Raw genomic sequence first — 11,274 nt, forward strand, 5'->3', positions numbered from 1 at the left:
TAATTCAGCTTTAATAGCTGAATATTCACATTTGGAACTTTTTTTATACATATATATGGAATATTTCTTAAAAGACAGAAATGGCTGAAAAATGTATTGATTCAGTGCATCTTATTTTGTATTGCTTTAGTGTGCATGGCCCCTTTAATTCTCAGACCTCTTCATGAGCCACAATTCCTTGCGAGCTCCATAGAGGCTGTGGGAAGCTGCAACGCCGGACCTGGACAGAAACTTAGCCCCGGATATCTCCAGCCACACCACCAGGTCGGCATTGCATGGCAGGTAAGCGCTGCGCCACCCAGCTCCATGCCCCCAGAACAATTTCACTCAGTCAGCATTGCGGCCATTTCCAGCTGACGTTAACTGCAGCTGTTGGCGAACAGGAATTTCCCCCCCTTGATCACTATTTAAAGAGAGCAAAGAGATGTCCTGGTCAACATTCTTCCCTCAGCCACACACAGCTTGCCTCATTATTAATTTGCAGCTGGTAGGACCTGACAATATGCAAATTTGCTCCAATTACTTCAAAAGCAATTAATTGGCTGTGCAACTCTTTGGAACCTCCCAAGGAGGAGATAAGATGCTGGTATTCGCACAAAATCAGCCAAACCAGCTCAAAAGATCACGGAATTTCAAAATCAAATTAATTAGCGCAAATCGAGTTTCTCTGATCTTTTCTGCTACTTTAAAAAATATTGCAATAGAAGCCAGCCACGCCCACAAAACTGGTGGTGCCCCCTGATCGAATTAATCACCATGACGAGTAATTGCGCTCATTTGCAGGTCTTCGAGGAGGCTCTTAAAATTTTTAATTTTTATTTTTAGGCATAAGGGCACCAATAGACATGTTTTAAAACCCTTAAGTTATTTTTTTTTAATTCACTAAGAAACTGACTACTCTACACCAATGTAAATATTAAATATTTCTGCAGTTTTTTAAAGTCATTTTCAATTATTTAAAATTGGGTTACTCACAGGCGGTGAACTAGACAGTCTTATTAAAAATGTATATTTTTTGTGATAAATCCATTTTGAGCTGTGTTAATAAAACTGCTCTGGGTTACCACACTTAAATGTATCAATGAGTATTTTTTAATGTAAATTTTTTTTTAAATACGTTCTAAGTGCTGTCTGATTGCAATCGTTCATGCTCGCCGATATGCAAATGAGTTTGAGTGGAAATTGGAGCAAAACTTTCAATTTGCAAAACTAGTGCAAATTTGAGCGCGATTAGAACCCGGATCTCTGATTGTGCCCAAAACGAAAACTCGACTCCTGTATATATGGTGGGCCATCAATTGGGGCCTCACCGGACGCGAACGATGTGCGCATGCAGCCGAGAACGGGCATTTGCAATTTGTTAAAATGTCTTTTCACAGATCGCACGCATCCCCAGGAGAAGGACATCCGCGGGGGGGGAGATTTGTCTATTTGCCCGACTCCTGTCCTGCGAATGCCCTTCAAACTCTTACGCCTGGAAAAAGCAGGCTTATAGCCTACTTTTATCAGTGAAAGAGTTTTAAAACATCGAAAAATTTTATATTAAAAACCCTGTCCATTAAGGTAAGTTTATTTTTAACCCTAACTCTGTACATTTTTTTTTCTAAAACATTTAATTAAATTCAATTTCAATTAATTTTAAATATGTGAGGTCCTTTTTTATTTATTGTGTTGTTTTTCTGTGCTTTTGGGGGTATTCTCATTGATAGTAATGACACTCAAAAGAACACAAGAACATCAGAAATAGGAGCAGGGGTAGGCCATTTGGCCCCTCGAGCCTGCTCCGCCATTCAATAAGATCATGGCTGATCTGATCATGGACTCAGCTCCACTTCCCTGCCTGCTCCCCATAACCAATCACTCCCTTATCGCTCAAAAATCTGTCTATCTCTGCCTTAAATATATTCAATGACCCAGCCTCCACAGCTCTCTGGGGCAGAGAATTCCATAGATTTACAACCCTCTGAGAGAAGAAATTCCTCCTCATAGCAGTTTTAAATGGGCAGCCCGTTATTCTAAGACTATGTCCCCTAGTTGTCGTTTCCCCTATGAGTTCAAATATTTTCTCTGCATCCACCTTGTTGAGCCCCCTCATTATCTTATAAGTTTCAATAAGATCACCTCTCATTCTTCTGAACAATGTGTCTCAGCCCAACCTACTCAACCTATCTTCATAAGTCAACCCCCTCATCTTTGGAATAACCTAGTGAACCTTCTCTAAACAAACGCCAATGCAAGAATATCCTTCTTGAAAGACGGAGACCAAAACTGTACGCAATACTCTAGGTGTGGCCTCACCAAATCCTGTACAGTTGTAGCAGGACTTCTCTGCTTTTATAGTCGACCCCCCGTGTAATAAAGGCCAACATTCCATTTGCTTTCCTGATTACTTGCTGCACCTGCATACTAACTTTTTGTGTTTCATGCACAAGGACCCCCAAGTATCGCAGCACTTTGCAATTTTTCTCTATTTAAATTATAATTTGCTTTTCTATTATTTCTGTCAAAGTGGATAACCTCACATTTTCCCACATTATACCCTGCCAAATTTTTGCCCACTCACTTAGCCTGTCCATATCCCTTTGCAGATATTTTGTGTCCTCCTCACAATTTGCTTTGTTTCATCAGCAAACTTGGATACATTACACTCAGTCCCTTCATCCAAGTCATTAATATAGATTGTAAGTAGTTGGGGAACCAACACAGATTCCTGCAGCACCCCACTAGTCACTGTTTGCCAACCGGAAAATAACCCATTTCTCCCGACTCTCTGTTTTCTGTTAGTTAGCCAATCCTCTATCCATGCTAATATATTATCCCCAACCCCATGAACTTTTATCTTGTGCCATAACCTCTTATGTGGCACCTTATCGAATGCCTTCTGGAATCCAAATACTCCACATCCACTGGTTCCCCCTTATCCACCCTGCTTGTTACATCCTCAATTGTCAAACTTGATTTCCCTTTCATAAAACCATGTTGACACTGCTTGATTAAATCATGCTTTTCCAAATGTCCTGGTACTGCTTCCTTAATAATGGACTCCAGCATTTTCCCGACGACAGATGCTAGGCTAACTGGTCTTTTTGTCTGCCTCCTTTTTTAAATAGGGGCATTACATTTGTGGTTTTCCAATCTGCTGGGACCGCCCCAGAATCCAGGGAATTTTGGTAGAAAACAACCATTGTATCCACTATCTCTGCAGCCACTTCTCAAGATCCTAGGATGTAAGGCATCAGGTCCAGGAGACATGTCCGCCTTTAGTCCCATTATTTTAGTGAGTACTACTTCATTAGTGGTAGTGATTGTATTAAGTTCCTCCCTACCTATAGCCCCTTGATTATCCACTATTGTGATGTTTTTAGTGTCTTCTACCGTGAAGACCGATACAAAATATTTGTTCAACGTCTTTGCCATTTCCCTGTTCTCCATTATTAATTTCCCAGTCTCATCCTCCAGGGGACCAACATTTACTTTAGCCACTCTTTTCCTTTTAATGTACCTGTAGAAACTCTTACTATCTGTTTTTATATTTCATGCTAATTTACTTTCATAATCTATCTTCCCTCTCATAATCATTTTTTTAGTTGTTCTCTGCTGGCTTTTAAAAATGTCCCAATCCTCTGGCTTCCCACCAGTCTGGACCACATTGTAGGCCTTTGTTTTCAATTGGATACCCTCCCTATTTCCTTAGTTAGCCATGGATGGTTTTCCTTTCTCTTACAGTCTTTCCTTTTTATTGGGATATATCTTTGTTGCGAGTTATGAAATATCTCCTTAAATGTCTGCCACTGCTCATCAACCATCCTATATTTAATCTATTTTCCCAGTCCACTTGAGCCAACTCTGCCCTCATACCTTTGTAGTCTCCTTTATTTAAGCTTAGGACCCTGGTTTGAGAACCAACTGTCTCACCCTCCAACTGAATTTGAAATTCAACCATATTATGGTCAGTCATTCGTACAAACGGAGCTCCCATTATTATCAATGAGAATACTCCATTTTTGTTGGTGGTCCAGGCCCATGTGATTCCAGGTTGCTCGAACGTTCCTGAGATGTGTGGGCCCATATGCTGGGCTGCGCATCTAGGCCGCGGACTATAATTATACGTTCCTCTGGGACCACCAGGTACTTTTGTAAAAGAAAATTCAGTCGGAGAAGCCCGCCTGCAGGTAGCCTCCGACCGCAATTTTCGGGCTGCATTCTTTCAACCAGTAATTCCTCATTGATTTTGCTTTCTTCTTTACTCTTTTGAACCGGTGGTGTCCTGGAATGTGGGCCTTAAACATTCAGCCTTGGCTTCTCAGTAAGTTTTTAAAAATAGGTTTGCTTTTCCCAAGGACGCTCCTTTGATTGTAATGAGATTTGACACGTTAGATTCCCCCCTTGCCTCTACCTTGGAAGTCCTTCTAGCAGCTAAGTACAGCTAATGCTGTGGATGCCAATGGTCTGACCCATAACTTCTGTCAACACTATAGGAACTGCTCTGGAGGGAAGGAACGGCACAAAATATTGCTGTCCACGGGGCTACAACAGGCAAGGATATTCAGAACATGATAATCTTTTCTACCTACTGAGGGACGAGCTGGAGAGAGTGCATTGAACAGAAACTACTCTCCACAGATTTTCCCTTCCCCTTAAGTGGCTGGAGTCTTTCTGCCTTTCTTTACTCATTAACGTTGCCTTCCGAATGCCTTTCCCCAACAGACAACTGATGCAGCCATATCAGCCAGGTGTTTCCCTTTGCCGCTGGATAAGCTTCCTCTCTCAAAGGCATTCACACATCTAGATTAGTGGGGCCAGGCTGGATTGCAGATGGGCGAGGAGTTAGGCTCCACATCTGTGAATGAGGATCATCTGAGGACTGTCGTTTGTTTGGTCAGATGGTGAGGGACCGCTGTGCTTCCTCTTGGCTCGTTGGGATCTGCAAGGACCCCTGGCTGTCCGGAGTGATGCACATTAGCATCTGCAAATGAGAATACGAAAGAATATTGAACCTTATTAACCATATAAAAAATAATTGGAAAGAAAATTACTTGAGTTGTCTGAAATATATACTCACCAGAATGCATGTTTGACTTTGCATCTGGAGAGAAGATAATATTTGTTGGGCTGTGGGGAAAAGAGCAGGGCTGTGGGATTAATCAGTAGAGGCCCAGGAAGCAGTATCGCTGGTCACGGGGTGTGGGGGGAGCGGGGTATCAAAATCAGTGGCTGGGATGCCGGCCAAGGAGCTGAAATGAGTCTGGGAAAGGAGAGGTAATCAATCGCAGAGGGTCAGGGTGCCAGGCAGGGGCCTACAGTTACCGGATGGAGCACTCATGATCCATAGTAACGAACCGAAATTCAGCTTCCGATATGGCCTGTAACTGTCAGAAAACGGCAACCACGCAGCGCCATCTAATGGCCGCCGCTCGCGAAATTCTCCTCGCCGTTTTTCCCGGCGGAGTCCTACATCCGTCCCGCTGCTGCCGAACCCTCCTGAGTGCGTCATCAAAGCATGCACCGCAAGCAAAATTCACCGAAGTCAATCTTGCGGCAGCCGCGCGGTGCCCCCGAGAGTGTTTTCTGTCGGTGCACTGCGTTTGCAGCGTGTGTAAACTGACGCTGTGGCCGCCATTAAAGGGGAATGCCCACTGCCACCGCCGCCCGCCATCCAATTTTTTTTTCGGTCGGCTGCCAGGTCGGCCCAATAATTATTACCCCCGGGTTCAGCCGGGCCGCCGCAGGCAGCATGGCACCCCCTCTTGGGTGCCTGGCCGCTGGCCCGGCCAAAACCCTCCCTTGGTGGCCCAGCAGACCGAACGAAAAGATTTGCAGAGCTCGCAGCGGCCCTCCCCTTTAAGTGAAGGGCAGAGATGTGGTGATGCGCTACGCTGATGACTGACAGCGGCGAACACTCCACCTGCCCCGACTTCCACCCCTCTGATGACCGATCTTCTGCTCTCTGCCCCACTTTCGCCCCCACGATGACCCACTTCAGCCCTGCTTGAAAAAAAGACAAAGAGCTGAATTTCGTGCAGGAGAACACCACATCCACTGCGACAGTGAAAGCACAGGAAAAACGGTGAATTTCAGCCCCGTATTTTTTTTAAACTTTACTTTTCAGCATGTCCTAAAATGTTTTACAGCGAATGAAGTACTTTTGAAGCATAATCATTGTTGTCCTGTGGGAAATGCAGCAGCCAATTCGAGCACAGAAGGCTCACACAAACAGCAATGTGATAATGACTAGTATTTTATAGTGTTAGTTGATGGATAAATATTGGCCAGGATATTGGGGAAAACTCCCCTTCTCCTCTTCGAGTAGTACCATGGGAACGTTTGCATCCACCTGAGTGGACAGGGGAAGCCTTGGATTAACATCCCATCTGAAAGACGGCACCTCCGACAGTGGTGCGTAGAATTTGCACTCAAGTCCTTTGAGTGGGACTCTTCTGACCCAGAGGCAAGATTGCGACCAACGGAGCCACGGCTGCTACCCTTGCGATACTTACTTTTTTTGCCATTGTATGTTGGAAACAGATATCCTTTTAAGCAAGACAGGTTTATTGTAGCTAAGGTCTGCTCTTTGATGGCTCTTAAAGGCTCTCAATGAAATGAGCTTGTGCAATTTCGATCCAGCTTGCAGTATCAGCCAGTAATAGACAAGCACTTCAAATTTCACCCTGATTGGCAAAGGCTTAGGAATCTTATTCAGAGAAGCCAGAAGGATTTAGAAGCAAATCAATGTCACAACCAGTGCGGTAAAGGAATTACTTTGTGCTGAGTCTGATTTGAGGTGTCGTGTCAGGGAGCCATGTGGAAGCTCTAGTTTCTCATTTTCGACGTGAGAATGCTGGATGTTAGGTTTGATACCGGGGCGTAGGGGGTTACATTATGCAGTCGTTACGCATAAATTCGATCAATATTGCCTTAACTGTAGGAGATTGAAGGGTCCAGAGATATGATCGAGGCATTTAAAATGTTAAAAGGATTTGAGAGGGTAGATATGGAATAAATATTTTCTCCTAACAAGGGAACATAATATGAAAATTTGAACTAGGCCATTCAGAAGCAAAATCAGTAAGGGGCCAAAATTGTCCCGCGCCCCGATTGGGGGTGGTAAGTTTCCGGGGCCGGGACCATTATCACCTGGCACGAAGGTCCCACCCCCGACACAGAATTGGGCATGTGCGCCCCTCAAAAGGAAGCAGAACGCTGTCTTTGGTGCACTGCTTCCTGCGAGGGGCGCTCCCGGGGTGGGAACGCAGCGCTCTGCTCAGGAGTCCAACGCTACGCGGAGCAACCGCGTTTCAAGGGGAGGGCCATTGCGCACCCTGCAGGCCCTTTAGAGGCCAGCAACTGGGCCACTAAGCACGCGATCGACCGAGCCAGTGGCCCAGCACCAAAATCAGAGTGCCGGGCTGCATGATGGCAGACCGGTCGATGCAAGGGCCGCCATTGTTGGGCCGACACATTCTTTGGCCAACAAAATAAAATGGCGGCCAAGGTCACCAGCTTCGCACGCCATGGTGCTAACGGAGTTTTTAAAAGGAGGCAATTTCGGTCCCATAGAATTTCTGCACAGGAAGTGCAGTAGCAATTTGGAACCCTCTCCTTCAAAAGGCTGAGAGTGCTGTGACATTTGGAGCTCTCAAGTCTGTTCGCTAAGAGATATGGGCCAATGTTTTGAAAATGGGGTTTGATGTGCAGATTATCCAATAGAGTGGATGACCAGGTCTGAGAGGCTGAATAAGAACATTATGACATAAGAAATAGGAGCAGGAGCACCTCGAGCCTACTCCGCCATTTAATAATGGACTCGAGCTCCAGTTCATTGCCCGCTCTCCATAACCCTTTATTACCTTATCGCTCAAAAATCTGTCTGTCTATCTCTACTTTAAATATATTCAATGCCCCGGCCTCCACAGCTCTCTGGTGCAGAAAATTCCACAGATTTACAACACTCTCAGAGAAGAAATTTCTCCTCATCTCAGTTTTAAATGGGCGGCCCCTTATTCTGAGACTATGAGTGGAAATCCAGCTTGTCGAGCCCCTTCGTTTTCTTATATGTTCCGATATGATCACCTCTCGTTCATCTGAACTCCCTGGGGCTAGACTTTCCACTACGATCGCTATCACCCAAAAATGGCTGATATTTCCGGCCTTGGTGATTTTTTATTTTTAGAATCGCTGGAATATCGCCCATTTTTTTGACCGCTAGTTTCGGCTTTTTATTTTGGGTGATAGCCTTAGCGATGTGAAATGGGCCTTAGCGATGTATTCAGTCATGCAAGGCTGGCATCCATAGCAACGGCCGTTCTGCGCATGCGCTTTTTATAGCAAAGAGCTTTTCCCGCAATTTGGGAGGTCAAGGTCATCTGCTCATGCTCAGATGCAAAGGGAGGGTGCGAGAGAAGGAAGGTTTTAAGAACGTTGATTGTGAAGGAGCGCTTGATGTTAAATGATGCAGATATCCCAGGAGGGTTCGGGAGAGAGTCTGAAGGAGGTTGCAGGGAGAAGGAGGGCAAAAGCCTTCTCAGATGAGGCAAATGAGGCCTTACTGAACGAGGTCGAGAATCGGCGGGGCCAATTAACTCAGGGTGGGCGTGGGAAACCTCCACCCCGGATTTATCAAAGAATATGGGACGAGATCGCCGATATTGTTTTGTCAGTGTCGCACGATAGGCGTGAGTCCGACCAGTGGCACAAGAGGTGGAACAGTCTGATTGCTTCCGGAAGATTAAATATTAAATTATGAGATTTTACATTGCAATGATCCACTGAATATGTAAATCTGCCAGATTGTAATGAAGCTGGGTAATCTTGCATAGATTCTTGCTAAGATTTGGACTGGGGTTGAAACCTGTGACCTTTAAGTCTAATTTGGGCACTGTCTCCTTTTTGGTTACATTGGTGGATGGGGCACCACTGAGCACTGAGGGGTCCGGTCACCTTCACACAGACTGTGTGAGTCTCTCCGGCTGCTGTCACCCACACTGTGACCCAGCCTGGACCAGGAGAGAGCTGCCCTGGCTCACTGTCTGCCCTGGGACACTTTGGGACATTAGCTCCGGCCACACAGAGGTCTCCGAGCACAGCCCATGGACACGGTGCCCCCTCCCACTACACTCCTGTCATTGCCGAGCTCACCAGCGGTCCTGATCCCCCCCTCCCCCCACTGGGGGCCCTCCATCGAGTCAAATAAACCGCCTCCCTTCCCTCAGGCACCGAATGCAACAGCCCATGGATGGGGCCCTTCCTGGAGATTGCACACAAGATGTTTTGTGTTATGCATTAGTTCCTAAACACAATCTTATTAAATATTTTCTCTGAACATAGATGTTATAACCATGCATCCATTGTGGATACAAACCATATTACCATATAACGTTAGAATCTGTTGTCTTTCCGTAATAGTACCTAGTCAATTAGCTTGTCACGTTTACAGAGGAAGATATCCAAGAATTGGGCAGAGCTGAGGCGCACCGGTGGAAGCCCTGCTGAAGTCCAGCCACTTACTGATTTGGAAGAACGTGCTGCAGCATTAGTGGGCAGCCACAGTCGCTTTGCCACCCCGGTGGTGCAGAACCCGGTGTTGCGCCATGTGAGTACCATATAAAGCAATGGTAAACCAGTGATAATTTAATGTAATTTAACGGCACATCATTATAATAAATGAATGATGTCATGTTATGCATGCAGCTTCTGTACTACTCTAAGGTTAAGAACATACGAACATAAGAAATAGGAGCAGGAGTAGGCCATTTGGCCCCTCGAGCCTGCTCCGCCATTCAATGAGATCATGGCTGATCTGATCATGGACTCAGCTCCACTTCCCTGCCCGCTCCCCATAACCCTTTACTCCTTTATCGCTCAAAAATCTGTCTATCTCCACCTTAAATATATTCAATGACCCAGCCTCCATTGCTTTCTGGGGCAGAGAATTCCATAGATGTACAACCATATGATTTAATCATATATAACATCTCTCATTCACATTTATTGCAGCAGTGTTACTCCTCATACATATGCCAGCATAGCACAAGTTTTCTCATGTCTACCCTTCTCTTCTAATAACCTCAATGATGTTTTGCAGCTACCGAGACTCCCGAGGCACAATGGGAGGCCGCTGCAAGAACCCCTTTGCCGCTGCAGGTGGTCATCACTACGGGTCCAGAAGAGGCCACAATTGAGGAGGAGGAAGATGACCACCTGTCATCTGTGGTGCCTGCGGCCGCATCTTCATCTTCACCCCAAGGCGTCCAGTGGCCACGCCGATCCCACGGAGGTTGAGTCGGTAAGGTAGGCGTTAAGTCCTGACTCTAATGTACTGACTTACACGAGACATACTGAAGTCAAGGTCACTCAGGACCTGCATCTTTAATTCCAGCTCTCCAGTGCTGCACTTGCCTGAGACCTCCCTTTATATATTACAGTGGGACAGGTATGGAGTGTCTCCTGCAAGTGCATCCCTGGTGGTAAGGTATGCTTATTGTTACAGGTCATATCCAGTTACAGTCATGTATAGCATGGTAAGATACAGTTATATACAATAATGTGAGATACATGACAGTAAGCACGCGCCGCGATGGGCAGATCCTAAGGAAGACATGGCAGGTATCACTGTCAAGGGTGAGCGTCGATATTGATCGAGCGCTCCTCCAGGTGCTTGGTAGGTTGATCGGAAACATTGCCATAATGTCTGCATGAATAACGGAAGGCATGGAACGGATAGATGTGGCAATGGGGCAAAGGACTGAAGCTGTTCATGCGTTGCGGCTTGCCACGCTGTTGGGAGACGGCACTACACCCCAAGGTGCCATCCCACCAAGCACCAGGACAGATGTGAGACAAGAGGAAGAACTTCCTTCTGACTCGGAAGACGTGTCTTCGGAAGCGTCTTCTCCTCCAGCAACTGAGGAGATTCTGCCGACGTCATCCCCCCCACAGCAGCAGGCCTTGAGGTCCCATGCTGCAAGACGTCCTGGTCCCATTACTCGAGGATTTAAATGGGGGCTCACTACAAGGGGGAGTTAAGGTTCAGGAAGGAAGCAGGTAGGGAGGGGCGGGCTGTATATATTTCTTAATTCTTGTTAAAAATAATTTTTTGTTAAATGTTCACTGTTGGGGATGGTGGGAGGGTGTTGTTATATTATTGTTGTGTTAAAAATGTTGTTGACTGTTCGGGGTTGGGGGCGGGGGAGGTGTTATATATGTTTCTTCTAAAAATTTTCAAATTTTCTTTCATTATTAAACATTTTTATTGAACCTTAAAATTATCCTGAAGTG

At 45.7% G+C, this 11,274-nt stretch overlaps 1 long non-coding RNA gene across 1 annotated transcript; it reads left to right on the top strand.

Annotated features, from left to right (window-relative positions):
* Positions 1-200: 200 nt before the first annotated feature.
* On the top strand, positions 201-10,276 carry LOC139262012 (uncharacterized). Its single transcript, XR_011592856.1, has 3 exons — positions 201-282; positions 9,434-9,589; positions 10,082-10,276. It is a non-coding gene; the product is annotated as an uncharacterized lncRNA (long non-coding RNA).
* Positions 10,277-11,274: the final 998 nt, after the last annotated feature.

Source organism: Pristiophorus japonicus, chromosome 4, assembly GCF_044704955.1.
Source record: "Pristiophorus japonicus isolate sPriJap1 chromosome 4, sPriJap1.hap1, whole genome shotgun sequence".
NCBI classification, from domain to species: domain Eukaryota; kingdom Metazoa; phylum Chordata; class Chondrichthyes; family Pristiophoridae; genus Pristiophorus; species Pristiophorus japonicus.